We start from the raw sequence: 17,616 nt of genomic DNA, 5'->3' as shown, positions 1-17,616 counted from the left end.
CTTGGGCTCCATTTTGTGAACGGCAGCCATTTTGAGATTGCCCTCACATAGGCCGGTGACTAAGGCCAAAAGGACACGTACACCTTCGCTGACTCCTGCACGACCTGGGCAAGCTGGCTCCACTGCCCAAGGCCCAAACCTGTTCGGTCAGTTCCTCTCCCAGTGGCCGGGCGAGATAGTATCAAGGCACAACATGCCATAAACCTTTCATCGCACACAAACCCTTCCTAATCTTACACACAACTGCCTCTGTTTCTTTCTTTATGACTTGCTTTACTAGGAGGACGTGCCCGTTTTTATTGGGGTTTCGTCGATATCTCATGAAAATACTGGGCCTTGCCGGGTAATTGATTGTGGGCTGAACAAACTGAAATATGGGCTTGTCATCATGACTCTGCTTTTTCTTTGTAGTGAAAATATGTGAATGATCAACTGTAAAACAAAGAACGTTTGCCTAAAGCGTAATATTTTGTATAAAAAGAGAAGGCTGGCTTTGTAATTTTGAGCAGTCTCCTGAGAATATACACCGTGTTGTACTTCTAGGACGCCTGTTACTTGGTTGCAGCCAATAAACTCAATCTTTGACTTCACCTAGAAGACTCTGAGTTTCTGTAGTCTGAAACAGGAAGGACCCGAAGTCATAGGGTGTGTCCCTGGCACCGCTGGGTTACCGGTTCAGTACCGGTTCTGAAAAACCCAGTACTTCAAGCCTTTAGGGCAATCATAGCAGTGCATTTGGTTGGGGCAAATCCCCACCCCAATTCTGATAATGTTATATTCTTGGTGCCGCTCGGGCATGGCACTTTACCAAATAGCACACATTCTGGTTTGAAATATGGCGAAATAAGATACAGGAACTTTTTCAAAAACTTGTGTGCATCCCCACCTTCTGAAATTCTTATCTATTTGTCTGTCATGTAAGGTGGGCCTCCGTAGAGGCTGCTTTAAGGTCTGCTGACAAACCCCACAATGCAGTCCGGCTTTCTGCATGTAAACAGCCACAGTTATTCATGCATAAGTCACTTATCACTAACTGATTACCAGCAGATTTCACAATAAATGTCTGCTAGGCCGATAAAGCTGTTTGAGTTCAAGTATTCTACGTTTGATTAGGAGTTGGTTGTATGGCACCTAAATGTGCCTTCATTCAGAACAAGTATTGGCAAAGCCAATAGGTCGCTTACTTTATGAATCCTAATTTAAATGTTTAACAACAATAATGATTGCTTTCAGCAAGCAATGCACCTCTGAAATAATACTTTTAAAGAGTGATGATTCAGCTCATTTGTGAAACAAACATTAGAGCATCAAAAAGGCAGTGAATGCACCCCATTGGCTGATGCACAAAGTAGGCAACAGCATTAGGAGAAAGACTGAATGTTAAAAGTCCTTAGGAGGTGCCACAGCCTACTCAGCAAAAAAACTGACTAACATTTGATGAAACCCAGTGCCACTCAGTTATCTTCACTGGACTAGTCACTGAGGCTGTACAAGCTCCTAAGGGGCCGATGACCAACTGTTGACTGCAGGCACACCAGGTTGGAGCTGGAAGCCTCCGCTGCCTGTATTTCTTGAGGAGACATTATTAGTGGAGAAGTGTGGCTCAAATGGTTAGAGCGGCAGACCCTGATGCAGATGTCTGGCCTGGGACCAGGGTACAATACCTGCCTTGGCGGGTCTTGGGCTCAATTTCCTCGGACCTGACAATTCTCACCTTGGTGCCTATTCTAATCATGGGTCCCACTCTGCGACTCTGGGCAATAGCTTGCTTAATCTCCACAACGGCCCCAAAAGCGCTGGGATGCCTGGTTTCACCCTGGGGGGTGCCCAGGAGTGGACACTCACAGGGAAAACCAGGAAGGGTTCCTAAGTGGTATACGGACAGCGCCGGGACATTACCTCAGGGAAGTAGCTGTGCGCTCTATAAATACCGGTACATTTACATTTACATTATAGATGGCAATTCATCAAAATGCCAGGCAGTGCTTGACATGGGAATATAAAGTTGCAGTGGTACTCACTATCCCAGAGTACCTCTTTGCTACTGAGAAGTGCTGGTACTCTCCCATATGAGTACTGCTACTCGGTTTCCCATTTAAAGCACTGATGTCAGGAGCAGCGAAAGTGATGTCTAGCATTATTTGATTACTCAATTACATCACTTGGTTGATACGCGTTTCATTTGTTTTCCCCAGTATCCTCCAAGCTGTGGAAAACTCATACAGAAATTGGTCTTTTAAACTAGTCATCTGTGGAGTGATAAGGTGTTTCATAGTGGAGCTTATGCTGGGGGGCAGTCCCTCAACAGCAGAGTAGGCAACTGCTGGTGAGCGGTTGGGGACCTTTGTTACCAACAGCGTTGAGTGGGGTCTGGGTGGTAACCATGGGACAACCATGCACCCCAAACCGTGGTGCAGACTCCCCAGGGGGCGCTACAGTGGTCTTTGAGGAGCATCAGATGTTGTGGAGAGGCATAGCTTCGTGCAAGGAAGGGCAGAATGCTTTAGTGCGACTTAATGGGATACTTGCCTGTCGTGGCATGGACCCGGTGCTGCTGACTTGGTTTGCCTCCATTGTGTCTCGTAATTTGTGACTTGTGTCTCTTCTGCTGACAGCGACATTTAATTAAATGAACTGCATTTGAGTGTTAAAGCGCCACTGTATTTGTATTTGTATGTTGGATTTATATCGCGCCAATCACCTACAGGTCTCTAGGCGCTCACTGAAAGCGCTCCTTTCACACCAGCATGTCTGTACACGGCCATACTGGCACTGGAAGTAGCCTCCTGTAGTGGTGTTTAGAAGAGCTGTGTCTGCCTTATCCATCAATGTTTTCGGGATTCCTAGGATAATCATGAACACGCTCCTGTAGGCTTTCACTGCGAGACTCCGTGCCGTATGTGAGCTGCTGAGTAGCAGCTGGTAGTGGCTCTGTGAGGCCCGCAGTCATGCTTGCAAATCTTTTTTTTATTCCTCAGCTTTGCAACACTTCCCTGAGGCCTGTAGCCAAGCACAGCCCATACATTGTTTCTTTTCTTCGGGAAGGCTAATCTCAAAGGGTTAAGACAGCCAGTTTTTTTAGGGCAGATCTCCTTCAGCAGCTGTCCACCTATAGCACCTCCTGGTCGCCTCTGGGATGAGGAGCCTGGAAACTGACCTCTTTTCTAGTCCTCCCATCATCCTTTTGGGTGATCTGTGCTTACTCTTTTCTGTCCCTCTTTCATGTGAGGCATACTTGACGGTCCTTCTAAGGAACGCTCTAGTGTTCCATGTTCTCTTGTGTGATTCTCCTGTGGCTGATTTCGTGATGGTCCAGGTAATTTGCCTATAGACTTTCTTCTAATACCTGCTAGCGCCTGACCTCTCTACAAACATGATCCCAGCCTGTGCCCTGCTCATCCATAAGCAGGAGCATACACCCTACTCACATTCTGGAAGAGACGCGTAAGTAGAAGACTGTGGGGAGAGGATTGCTGCGGCTCCGCTCCAAGAACCTTCTGACACGAGACGAGGATTCCTCTCCTCTTATCCTAGGAGCCGAGACACTACCAGGGGACAAAGGGTCTTGTACCTCTCTGGAACAGTACCATCTCCTCGTCATCACCTGACTGGATCTGATATTCAGGGAGTGCCCTCCTGGAGAGCCCAGAATACAGGAGCTGTTGTATATATCTGCACCGGTAGAGCCCTCCCAGAGCATTGACCGATACACTTGACAGTAACTATATCCTATGGCTTATTTAGTGTTGTGCACTGGGGATTAATACTATGTCCCACCCGACTGAAAGTGAAGTTGTATATCTAGGGTCTGACCATTGGCTCGCAGTGGCTTGTACATTTGCTCACTTAAAGAAGTAGCGCCTGGAGGCCTCGGTAGTCAGCTGAGGAAAACCATGCATGATAAACTTCTTAAACACGTGGGATTACATTGATGGGAAATGAAGAAATTACCGACTCTGAAATCTAAATGTTGAAGACAGTAACATATTTGGAGTCAAGACAGCACTTTCGACGAAAAGACTAAAGAGTGTGTGTGAAGTGGTGGCAAAAGTTAGGGAGCGAAATACTGACTTCAAAAGATTTTTTATTTGTAGAGGATGATGAACACTTCAAGCAAAGTAGAGGCACTTAAGCCACAGGTAAGAAATATGAAAGATCGCACACATTTCAATAAACTATGAGTTCTAGGGTTGGGCGAACATTCTGAAAAAAGCCAAAGGAGATCAAACATATCTGGAAGATCGATTAATTTGATTGAGCTGTATCGTTCAAACCCTGACATACTAGCAATTTTTGAAGAAATTGTGCTGAAGATTTTCCAGACTCCAGATAGTGTTGAACACTGTGAATGAGGTTCTAATAGAGAGGGATAGATACTGAATAGTTCCTTAACAGTAATTCAAAATTACCCCAGGGCCACAGGTTTCATTTGAGATATGTTGCTTGATTTGAATGAAGCTTGGAGTCGTGTGGTTGAAATCGTACTCTTAGTTTTGTGCAGATTTATATAGCGCAAACTCGACCCGAAGGTATTGGAACGCTTTACATGAGCACTAGTTACGTTACACAAGGACAGATCCATTTTTTGGTAGCCGGCGAGAGATTGGTGAGTCAGGAATAGGGATGGAGGGGGTCACTTCTCCCAGGCGGCAAGTAAAGCTGAAAGAAGTGGATAAGCTAGTGTGTGGCCTACTCAATGTTAGATCCCTATTTAAACATGGGGTGAAGGTCCAACTCCTTCTAGATCCCCATAATTGGGGCTAAGTTGCCCACCGGGCTACAAGGCAATACACACACCTAGGCAGACTGGGAAAGGAGGAGGGGTTGGAATTATTTTTAATGAAAAATGGGACCTTATCTCAGTAGACATTGACGAGGTGAGTGGCTCAGAATTACTGGGATTCGCATAACAGGACACCAAGGGACATGTAATGACTGGCATAGTCTGCTATAGACCACCTGGAGTAGCCAGTCTTCAACAGCAGGGTGCACTGGCAGACGTCCTCAGTAATATGGCGTTAACCCACTCAAGACTACTCATTTTAGGAGATTTCAATTTATGGCCTTGTGGTATATAAATAAATAATACCGGATCTAGGTTTGACTGGACATAGCAATAACAGATAGCTCAATAAATAAGAGTCAAGATTCGAGGTAGTAGGAGTTTGCAGGTTTAATACAGCATAAAGGACAGGAACAGGACAACCTGCACAGGAATAGGATGGCAGAGCCCGGCAGCTGCCGGGGCTGGATCTGGGATGAGCGCGCGCTAACTTTAATAACAGTACACAAGCATATATACTAAAACAGTTGCACTACAATACATACAATAGGCGGAGCAGTGGGTGTGGTCAATAGCAGTCGCGAAAGATAAGGGTGAAAGTGGGTGTAACAGGAGGCGTATACATAGACATGTGATGTAAACGTAACAGAATATGTCATAAATGGGGCGGAAACATGGAGGGGGCTACCTAAGGAGCCGGGACCTCTAACCTAATAGTGCGCGCAAACTGACAATGACGTGTTACTAGGAGAAGCTGGGGGCTATGAACTCTGTACTAGGAGCAGAGACTGGAGTCTGGAGAGTCAGGGCGACATGTGCCTTAAACAATATCTAGTATCTGATGTTTAGAGAACATGTTGATATAAACTAAGAGTCAGGAGGGGAGAGGCTAACAGACTCTAAGACTGGAGCATGCATTATTCTACATGTAGTGCGTGATGAAGAATATTAAATGACCATAAATACAGTATTTCTCTTACATGGAGACGTAAGGGCTAGACGATGACGGAAACTATTGATGCGATTCAGTAGTTTAGGAATGCAGAGAAGGAGGGCTGAACTGATAACTAGAATCATAACATACTTTTGGCAGACTCAGAGGCAGAGCCAGGCCGAGCCGGGCACTGTGAGGCAGGAAGTAAGTGAAGGGTCAGGAATACAGGTGGGGGCTGTATCGCTCCTCAGCGAGGGCTCAGGAGACAGGAGTTGAATCTGGTGTCCGGGCCCTTTTGAGGCCTAGAAACGGGGACTTTACAATGAAATAACGTGCACACTGAGAAACGTGGCAACGTAACTTTACATAGGCCTGATATTCGTAGTATTCACGAGAACTGGGAACTGGCATACTAGGGATGGACACAACTGTAATTGCGTCTTTAATCAAACATGGGGAATACATATGCATATTAATCATGCACACATAACATAAGATGGGGAACACGTAGGGACACAGAACATGGCAAAATTTACTTTTCCACATTCCCTCCTTGTCACTACGTTTCCATCAGGAAACATCAATATTCATGATACCATCTATCATTTCATACAGTATCATTTGCTCGTCTCGAATTTTCTTGGGACTGGATTTAGAACGGGACTTGGGACTAGGAATACAAGAGGTAGCACAAATGCCACAAATCGCAGGGCCACATTGTATACAAAGGCAACAACTGAATATGATCGCTACTGCAATACCTAGAAAAGACAATACTTTCCATCCCCAGGCGGAAATCATATTCCAGAACCAACCGGACCATGCCCAGGTGCCTGGATCTTGGTGTAACATATGGGCAATTTTATGGAGTCTGGTTATAGCTGAATAAACAGACGGCGCGTTATTAGGAATGAAAATGCAGCAACTAGATCCGATGACTCTACATGCCCCGCCCCTATCGGCCAGTATGACGTCAAGGACGAGACGATTCTGGAGCACGACAATTCTCATAAAGGATTGCTCCTCGGTTAAATTACCTAGAGCAGAAGTAGTCTCAATCACTACTGCTTCGAGTGTTCTGGTTAATCTACGTATCAGTTTACTATTCACAACAGTACCTAAATAAGGGAAGACACCTTTATTGATATCTATATATTGTTCTATAGCAGTTTCAGTATAATCGACAATCGGGAGGTCTCTCTTGTGTCTGATATGTACTAGGTGGGAATTCCTATGGTAGTCAGGTGGGGCTAGAAAAACTGGTGGCAGTAGGAAGGCAATGTAACAGGTTCCCTCCCAATCGAGGGGCAGACGGACATATGCGGTCTGACCACAAACAAAATAAGAATGACGTGAAGCTTTAAAAATAGATTTCCCACTGTCACTATACTTGACAATAGTAGTACAATCACTATGTCCTACATGTACGGAACCATTCTTTTGGACACATAATTCGCCTTTGACTGGTAATACTGACATAGCAGGGAAGTCTGGAGTAGTATCAGACTGAACATTCAGGACCATAAAATTCGAAGAATAATTACCTAAATTATAAACTTCATTTTCTAGATCTAGCCCTGTTCTGTGGGGAAGACCTTGCTTGTCTGGAAAACATGTACTGTTAAGAAAAGACATATCTGTTGAGGATGACGTTAACGTGGACCATGCTCCACATGAACCATTATGTGAAAATGGATAAGGAAAGAGTGGCAGAACTCCCTTCGGTGTCTGGAAAGGGGGGAGTCGACCACACACCCAACAATTAGTGGCATTGCTGGTCTGGTGTGAATAATGTAACATGCGGATAAAGGAATTATTACGCATAGCAAGACGATAAGATAGTTCATGAGGAGGCAGATCACTAAACGTGTGCTCTACTGTAAAAATAGAAGACTTATTTACATGAGAAACTGGAAAACACAAATAAAATGCATAACCTGTGCAGGTAATCATGAGGCTGAAAAACAATATGAAACTTAGAAAAACGATACATCGGATTGAGTTTTGACTAACTCTCTCACTATGGGGGTCTATTTTATACATGTCAGAAACCGGTCTAACCGTTTCACCTAGGGGAGGACTTAGACAATCAAACTGGCTGACTTATTTTACTAGACCTTAATTTTAGCTTATACTCCTGTTGCGGAGTTTTCTCTAACAGGGAGGGATTTGTATCATTGTCTTTTGCGGGACAGTCCTTGAGAATAGTACTTTGGCAATCCTTAAAATCCTTGGAAATGTTCTTGGAAACAGTCTTTAGTCCATAAAACTTTTTCACGTGAGACAGGTGGACCCAGCCCTTCCTGCCTTCCAGCTTGACGGCAGTACGGGTGGCCAGGAGGACCTGTTTTGGCTCCTTCCAGCGAGGCTCCAGCGGACTTGAACGATCAAAGTTCCTCACAAGAACCAAACTTCCGGGAACGATGTCATGCAGTGCCACCTCGGTATTGTCTGGAAATGCGGCGGAAACCTGTGAACGACAAGAGTGTAGGGCAGACATCAAGGAAGCTAGGTAATCTGTCAGCATATTACTTGAAACATCTGTAATACTTCGAGGTCTAGGTGTACCCCACATATTAGGGGGGCGGCCGAATACGACCTCGTACGGGGACAGACCTGATCTGGAATGTGCGACCATGCGCATATAAAACAGAGCGACTGGCAGAGCTACTAACCAGTCCACACCTTTCTCTTTACATATTTTGGCAATGCGGATTTTCAGGGTCTGGTTATGTCTCTCTACGAGACCGGCTGCTTCAGGATGGCGTACACAATGGAACTTCCACTGGTACCCTAACAACAGGGAGATGTGTTTCATGAGCTCAGATGAGAATGGCTGGCCGTTATCAGAATATACGACCCTAGGGAGTCCGTAACGGGGGAAGAATTCACGAACCAACTGCTTGGCAGTGGTCGCGGCTGTGTAATCTGGAACTGGATATGCCTCTGTCCACCTGGACAAAGCGCATACAACTACAAGGACATACTTGAAACCTCGACATCGCTCCATCTGAATATAATCCATCTGGAGGACCTCAAAAGGGTGGTCAGGGGGCTGGAATCCACCTTGTTCCACCGGGACACTTTTACCTGGATTGAACTGGCAACATATCATACAGGTTCGGACTTTCTGCTTGGCTGCAGCTCGTAAATGCTTGTTAAACCAAATGTTCTGGATACTGTCTAACATAGCTTTTTCTCCTAAATGTGCTGGACTATGTGCGGTATTGATAATGACTTGAACCATAGAGTCGGGGAGAAACCATGTGGCTTTACCCTTCGTTACCCATCCCTGATCTGTCTGGACCCCTCCTTGTTCGGACCATTTCTTAATTTCATCGGGAGTAGCATGTAACTGGATATCTATGACATCTTGAGTAGGGTCCTTAACTGTCATACAGGTAGTCGGATCTGGAGTATGTGTCTGTGTTGGATTAACTGAAATGTCTGGAGTCTGTGCTGTAAGTTTGGCTGTGCGCTCTGCTAGATCATTACCTTGAGAAATAATGTCAGTAACTTTCGTATGTGCTTTGCATTTCATGATAGCAATAGATGTCGGTAAATGTATGGCATCTAACAGAGCTTGAATAAGGAGACCATGCTGAATCTTGGTTCCATGAGAAGTCATGAAACCTCTCTCCTGCCAGAGCACTCCGAAGTCGTGTACAACTCCGAATGCGTAGCGTGAATCTGTATAAACATTAACTTTCAGGTTCTTAGCGTGTATGCAGGCTTGTGTCAGAGCAACTAGCTCTGCTGCTTGAGCAGACAGGGTGTCAATACGGTGTGTTTCTATAACTTCAGTGTCAGTAGTCACTGCATACGCGGCTACTAGTTCTCCTGTACTTGTTCTCATACATGAACCATCCACATAAAGTGTCAGGTCGGGATCTGGTAATGGAATATCTGTCAGATCTTGTCTTGGCTTTGTCATGGTGTTAACTACTTCCACACAGTCATGTGTGGCAGGATTCGAATTAACTGACGGTAATAGTGTAGCAGGATTTAGAACATTGCAGCGTCTGATTTCTATGTGTGGCTGGAACAGTGTCAGTTCATAACCTGTTAAACGTGCAATTGTCAAGTGCTGAGTCTGTGTTCGATTTAAAAGAACTTCCACAGAGTGTGGAACTTGTACTGTCAAGGAATGTCCTAATACTATGGAATCACTTTGTCTGATAGCTAGTGCTGTGGCTGCAACTGACTTGAGGCACGCAGGCAGAGCCTGGGCTACAGGATCTAATGTGCTCGAAAAATAAGCACAGGGCTTGTATTGTCCTGCTTGATCTTGTGTGAGAACAGATAATGCTGTACCTTCGCGTTCTGTGACGAAAAGTGTAAAAGGCTTACTGTAGTTCGGTGTAGCTAGAACTGGAGCTTGGCATAAGGCTTTCTTCAACTCATTGAAACTAAGTGTATGTTCAGATGTCCAAGGGAGGACAGTCGATACGGCTGCCTCCTGTGTCGTTAACTGTATTAGTGGTTTAGCTAGAAATGCATACTGAGGAATCCATTGTCTGCAGTAAGAAGTAAGGCCGATAAAAGCACGTACCTCCTTCTGGGTCTTGGGCTGAGGAAGACTCGTTATTAACTGGATACGGTCTGGTGTCAACTGCCTACCCCACTTGGACAGTAAGTGGCCTAAGTAGATCACTTGCTGGACACAGAATTGAAGCTTTGAAGGGGACACCTTGTGCCCCATCTCGGCAAGGAAATACAAGACTGTAAGTGATGCTCGCTCGCAAGCACGTTCAGAACGGGCTGTGATCAGTAGATCATCGACATACTGGAGCAGGGCAGTGTCTGTTGGCATGTGAATGTTGTCTAGTTGTCTCTTAAGTGCTTGACTGTAAATGCTAGGACTTTCTGTGAAACCTTGAGGAGCTCGTGTGAACATATAGCTCCTTCCATTTAAACAAAATCCGAAAAGAAACTGGCTGTCTGGATGAATGGGGACACTGAAAAACGCGTTCTTGAGGTCTATGACTGTGAAAAATGTGGCTTCGGAATCAATGGCTGTCAATAGGGATGAAATATCTGGGACAACTGGGTACTGGGGAATAATACATTTATTGAGTTCTCGAAGGTCAATCACTAATCGATATACTGGGGGTGCATTTGGATCAGTACGTTTCATGACTGGAATGATCGGAGAATTACATACATTGGAGTCAGTTTCTACAACTACTCCTTGAGCCATGAGCTCGTCAATAATTTTGGATAAGGCTGCTACAGCCTCAGGTGGCAATCTGTACTGTCTGATTCGTGGTAACACTACACCTGGCTTGAGAGTCACACGATGGGGTGTGATTTGCATAAGACCTACATCAGTTGGACCTTGCGCCCATAGATGCTGCGGAACATTAGACAATCTCGGATCAAAATCTCGTAATACATAGTGACCCTTGAAGTCACGTAGAAACAGTCGTATTCCCTCGGGGGAACAGCAAATAACTGCACCTAATTCTTTCAGTGTCCTAATACCTAACAGATTTTCTGGACATGACTTCGTAAGTAACAGATCAGTAGTGCGGGACAATGGACCTACTTCTAGAGTAACTGGCTTAGATATCTCGTTTACAATAGGCTTTCCTGAAAATCCAAGGGAAACATTTCTAGAGCCTGAGAGCGGAGCCCCTGGAACTTCGGCGTGACTGATGGTCGTCCTACTTGCCCCTGTATCAATCAGAAACTTTCTGTCTTTCCCTAATACCTGACTATGAACATAGGGACCTTCTTGATCTACAGGAATCTCGATGAGAGGCAAGCCTACCTCCCTCTCTAAGCTGTTTCATGAGTACTGCTGATACTCTGGATACTCAGACTGTGCATACTGGTACATCTGCTGTGTAACATGCTGTGTTGCAGCAATAGGCTGCGGTGCTGGAACTGTCTGTTGTGCATTCTGTGGCTGAGAAGTCTGTGAAACTTGTTCTTGTCTAGGCGGACGTGGTCTTTCTTTAGTTTTACCAGTAGCTATATTGTGTTTCAGAACTGCACACTCGTTTATGAAATGACCTGGCTGTTTACAATAATTGCAGGTCCCTTTAACGGGAGCTGCAGGATGACTGGCTTGATTCGGATCCCTCTTCTGACTGTCTTGAGGAACAGATTGTGCAACTAGTACTTTCATTTTCGTGTCTTTCATACGTTTTCTCTCATGATCTTGCTCTTCTCTGATTCTATTCTGGTGATATTGGAGCATCTGTAACATCTGGGACGGGGTACTAGCTTGCCATGTACTTTCGACTTTCAAAACTCGATTCTTAACTTGTGGACTTGAATTCTCGACTAATTTAGTAACAAAAAGATGAGGGTACGACTCGCTACTCGTCTTCAAGCCACTGTTTATAATAAAGCATTTCTCAAATCTAGAATAAAAATCACTAGTGTCTTCGTCTTGTTTCTGTTTACAGGCTGAGATTGCATCCCAGTCTTCCTTTTTAGTGGCTAATAACCTGGGCAAAACTTGTATTAACAATTCAGGTAATTCTTTACATTTCTCTCCAAGACCGGTACCTGGTAATCGTATCTTATCTTCAGCTTCTAGAACTGCCCAATCGATCTTTTTCTCTCCCACCTCCCATTCTTTTTCCTTGAGTTTCTCGTATACCCCTGCGGGCAACAGGACCTTTAGCATTTTAATAATATCTGGATACGTGTATTCTCCCATACGGAGCATGTCTTTTAATTCTCGGTGGAACCCTGCTGGATCTTTGTCATGACAGGGAATTAATTTCTTCATCTCTAAGAGTTCCATCTTTGTAATCGGAGTGTAAACAAACACTCGTTGCATTTCACCATCTGCTGTCCTGACTGGGTGTACTTCTCGTAACGGATTCTGTCTGTCTATGTAAAAGGGTTTACTTTCTGGAGGTGAGACATGAACAAAATGCGGTTTCAGGAACGTTCTATATTTGTGGCGCTGTTCTAGAATGACACTAATTAAATCGGTACCTAAACCTTTCCATCTATACTGGAGTAACTCGTTCAGGACATCGTGTAACGGACCTGGATCAGAATGTTGACCCTCATACAGAGTAATGAGGTGCTGGATCATATACATACCCACCAGTCGTTGCTCGGCTGGGGGCAGTTTCAGAAACATTTGTGCCACTATTTCGTCTGGAAAAGTGGTAGAATCAGTAATCCATCGGACTGCTGATCGGGCTAGTTCTTGTTCATGCATAGTACTTAACTTACTATAACCGATTCGTGATTTCAGAATATGATCGATAGCTTGAAATACTTGTTCTAGAGAACCTTGTTCTGGTGCTGGGTGATGAAAAACTGACTTGTGTTCTAGGCGTAAATGGCGGTCTGGAAATCTAGATTTTCCTACATACGCTATTCTGGCGGGATTCTCGTCGTCTACCTCTTCAGTAGAAGAGTCATTCTCTTTCTCGCTTACTTGTGCTGCTTTACGTTGTTCGTGTAACTTTATTATTTCCTTACGAATTCTCTTGTACATACTCTCTATACTACTGATAGTTCTGTGTTTACCCTCGGCTATATTATCACTCCACCTTGTCAGGATTCTCATTTCGGCCGGATCTTTGGACGGGTAATCTTGTTCTCTTATTAAACAATTAATCAGAAACTTTAATAGCATGAGCTGGATCTCAGCTTTCCTTTGAGACATGGCTTCGCCAATACTTTCTGGATCATCCCCTGTACGGATGAAACGATATATTCTGTCTAGATCTTCTTTCATATTCGGTAGGGTGTCCAAATACCCGGTCACCCGTCTTACACGGATGGAATATATAACTGTACTATCATCACCTGCAACTGGATCATAGCGGCATTCAGTAAGAGCTCGTCGGATATCTGCAACGGACTTATATTTGGGCGTACGCTGTAACGCACATTCATGTAACTCGACTAACGTTACTCGTTGGTGTGGTGGCGGGGTACCAGGAGGACCTCCTCCTGCGGCCCCTAAACTGGAATCGTCGACTGATACTCTTCGTACTGGCGCGGCGGGAAATTGTAATGTAGGCTGGACCGGGGGTACCGTGGCAGGTACTCCGGTGTCTGGAGGAGCAGGAATTGCATGATTTACAGGGACTGACGGAACAGGATTTGCATATTCTGGGACTGTGTCGTCCAAGTAGGACGAGATGAAAATATCAGCTGCGGTCGGTTTGTGACGTAGCTTGGTCGGAACTAATGGTGGCGGAAAATTACTGGATGCCTCCGGGGTCGCTTTTGGCAAGCCCTCGGCAAGAAGAGGATACATACCCTTAATGAGGGCATTCCTCTGTCTGTCTGACTGTTCGGTTTTAACTCGTTCACCTATCTCGATTAATTCCCTTTCTTGGGCTCGTTCTAAGGATTCTCTACTTAATTCTGACTTTCTGATTTCTTTTTCGGTTCTTTTATGAGATTCTTTGCGCCATAACTCGATGGCATCTTTCTGTGACTGTCTGGCTTTCTTTTTCCATAATGCTTCTTCTACTCGCATGATGCACTCGGCATCCCACGTACCTGATACGGGCCATCTATACTTTTCTTCTAACTCTTTGGTGTACTCTACCCATAAATCTAGATATAATATGGCACTTATGCCATGCTTCTGATACATAAAATGACCTGGACTGTCCCTAGGCGGGACAGGAACTGCTGCTTCTAACAGACCTTTTCTGGTTTTTAACTGACGTAGTTTAGAAAATAAAGGCATGACTGAACTGTAATCTAGACACAATACAATACAAAATGAACACGATAATTACACCACTCTCATACCACGACATTAAAATACATGAAGAACATTTAAAATAACAGTTCTGACAAAATACTACCTGGAATACGGAAAACAGAATACATGAATTTTCTCGAGAACAGAACTGGCTAGAACAGAGACTAGATGCACTGCTGAAACAGTACGAAACTTACCGGTCTCATAAAGAGACACGTCAGGACCCGCATCCACCGAAGTGGACACTTCGTTTTGGGATCTGTGTACCACCAAACCCCACGGACCAGAGACAATTAGATTGACCCTGTCTAGATACTACCCTAGCAACGGTACTCACCGGGCAGCAAGAACGGAAGGCCTCGGACTGGACTGGACTGCTTCGACGCCGGACAGACGGACTTCGGACTTCTGTTACGGGTGGGCCTCCGGATACCTCGGACCTTGGACTCTCGGCTTGGGCTCTGGTCGGGACTCGCCGCGTTCCTCCACCGCCTCGTCTGGATGCTGGACCGCAACCTCCGTCTCCTCCGTGGGCCTGAGGGATACTTGAAGCAGAAATATCTGCACGTGGCCGGTATGGTTCCGTCACGGCTGCAGAGGGTCAGGGGGCATACGTGGCTTCACCGGCGCGTGGGGAAAGGGCAAGTCCCTATTCGGGCGCCATTATGTGGTATATAAATAAATAATACCGGATCTAGGTTTGACTGGACATAGCAATAACAGATAGCTCAATAAATAAGAGTCAAGATTCGAGGTAGTAGGAGTTTGCAGGTTTAATACAGCATAAAGGACAGGAACAGGACAACCTGCACAGGAATAGGATGGCAGAGCCCGGCAGCTGCCGGGGCTGGATCTGGGATGAGCGCGCGCTAACTTTAATAACAGTACACAAGCATATATACTAAAACAGTTGCACTACAATACATACAATAGGCGGAGCAGTGGATGTGGTCAATAGCAGTCGCGAAAGATAAGGGTGAAAGTGGGTGTAACAGGAGGCGTATACATAGACATGTGATGTAAACGTAACAGAATATGTCATAAATGGGGCGGAAACATGGAGGGGGCTACCTAAGGAGCTGGGACCTCTAACCTAATAGTGCGCGCAAACTGACAATGACGTGTTACTAGGAGAAGCTGGGGGCTATGAACTCTGTACTAGGAGCAGAGACTGGAGTCTGGAGAGTCAGGGCGACATGTGCCTTAAACAATATCTAGTATCTGATGTTTAGAGAACATGTTGATATAAACTAAGAGTCAGGAGGGGAGAGGCTAACAGACTCTAAGACTGGAGCATGCATTATTCTACATGTAGTGCGTGATGAAGAATATTAAATGACCATAAATACAGTATTTCTCTTACATGGAGACGTAAGGGCTAGACGATGATGGAAACTATTGATGCGATTCAGTAGTTTAGGAATGCAGAGAAGGAGGGCTGAACTGATAACTAGAATCATAACATACTTTTGGCAGACTCAGAGGCAGAGCCAGGCCGAGCCGGGCACTGTGAGGCAGGAAGTAAGTGAAGGGTCAGGAATACAGGTGGGGGCTGTATCGCTCCTCAGCGAGGGCTCAGGAGACAGGAGTTGAATCTGGTGTCCGGGCCCTTTTGAGGCCTAGAAACGGGGACTTTACAATGAAATAACGTGCACACTGAGAAACGTGGCAACGTAACTTTACATAGGCCTGATATTCGTAGTATTCACGAGAACTGGGAACTGGCATACTAGGGATGGACACAACTGTAATTGCGTCTTTAATCAAACATGGGGAATACATATGCATATTAATCATGCACACATAACATAAGATGGGGAACACGTAGGGACACAGAACATGGCAAAATTTACTTTTCCACATTCCCTCCTTGTCACTACGTTTCCATCAGGAAACATCAATATTCATGATACCATCTATCATTTGCCAATTATCTGTACCACAGAGACATAGAAACATATCATCTCTCTCTAATCAGATAAAAGAGTTTTTAAAACGGAAAAAATAAAGAAAAAGACAAGACCAAATTTGAGGATAAAAGTACATCACCAATAGAAGCCTGAAAGATAACACAAAGGTAATGAGCGAACATTAGATACCACCCTGGAGTGCAGAACAAATTTTAAACCCAGTTTCTGAATATCTGTTATATCTACCCTTAGGCCAAACACAGCCTGTGATCCGACAGCGACTGCCCTGGAACGACCTAACTGGCGCCCAGGACCCACCGATAAAGGAACGGTGTTCTATCCTTTCGCCTATATTTAGGTGAGGTAGTTGACATCAGCCAACATATATATAACTTGCACTCCTCACTCCGTGTTTTGGGAGTCTCCGCCTTTATAGTAATGATTTCCATATACGAATAGTATTTGAAGGGAATGAAATGTTGCATATGACGTCCAAGTATTTCAATGGTAATATCAATTGTACACTACTGGCATATTTATTAATTGTGGAGCTTCCTAATGTTAAGAGCAATTAGAAGATGGTACCTACATTAAGGAAAATTGAAGAGGCTCACACCATTGGTCATTTAGGTGGGCTAACATGAATATATCCTGAACTTTAGTATAATAAAGTAGATAAAAGTATGTAGAGAGTATGACTATGAATTCAGGGCCAAATAGACTCTGACATGATATTATTTCGCCCTATATACAGGGAAAGTGAAGTCTTTCTTGTACGGAAAACCCCTATCAAGAAGTCCTGAGGAAGGTGCCACATTACCAAGTGCAAAGCACCGAAACGCGTCGACGCATTTCTATATGAGAGAATCCACCTTTAGCCTAAACGCACTGGATGCACATATATTATGGTCACATGTGTGTTATATTATAATATACAGGCCATTTTCTGTTAGTGGATCCAGGAATCAATTGTGGTAGAAACATCAAAGTGCCACTGTTTTAAAGGGGTCTTTTTTCTTTTCTTGTCCTTATATGTGTTGTCTATAATAACCAATGTGTGTGCTCATGATATGCAATGTAATGTGAATATACTTATATGCTTTACAGTTTTTTATCATTCAATGACATCTTGTTGATTAATTTTTACTTTTCAGGGAAAGGTTCCTTTGAAATTTTAAATGTGTACATTTTTATTGTAAATTGTCGTTTTATTTTTAATAAAAATCTAGACTGTTAACAAGTACTTTTCGTTGTGGGAATCATTATAAAGTTCTCTGTTCTTCTGACG

At 44.4% G+C, this 17,616-nt stretch overlaps 1 long non-coding RNA gene across 1 annotated transcript; it reads left to right on the top strand.

The window, feature by feature from the left end:
* The first annotated feature begins 16,394 nt into the window (after window positions 1-16,394).
* On the top strand, window positions 16,395-17,375 carry LOC144790969 (uncharacterized). The gene is made up of 3 exons (XR_013602260.1): window positions 16,395-16,495; window positions 16,581-16,686; window positions 17,083-17,375. It is a non-coding gene; the product is annotated as an uncharacterized LOC144790969 (long non-coding RNA).
* Window positions 17,376-17,616: the final 241 nt, after the last annotated feature.

Source organism: Lissotriton helveticus, chromosome 11 (assembly GCF_964261635.1).
Source record: "Lissotriton helveticus chromosome 11, aLisHel1.1, whole genome shotgun sequence".
Classification (NCBI taxonomy): Eukaryota; Metazoa; Chordata; class Amphibia; order Caudata; family Salamandridae; genus Lissotriton; species Lissotriton helveticus.
This window is presented reverse-complemented; position numbering and strand designations above follow the sequence as displayed.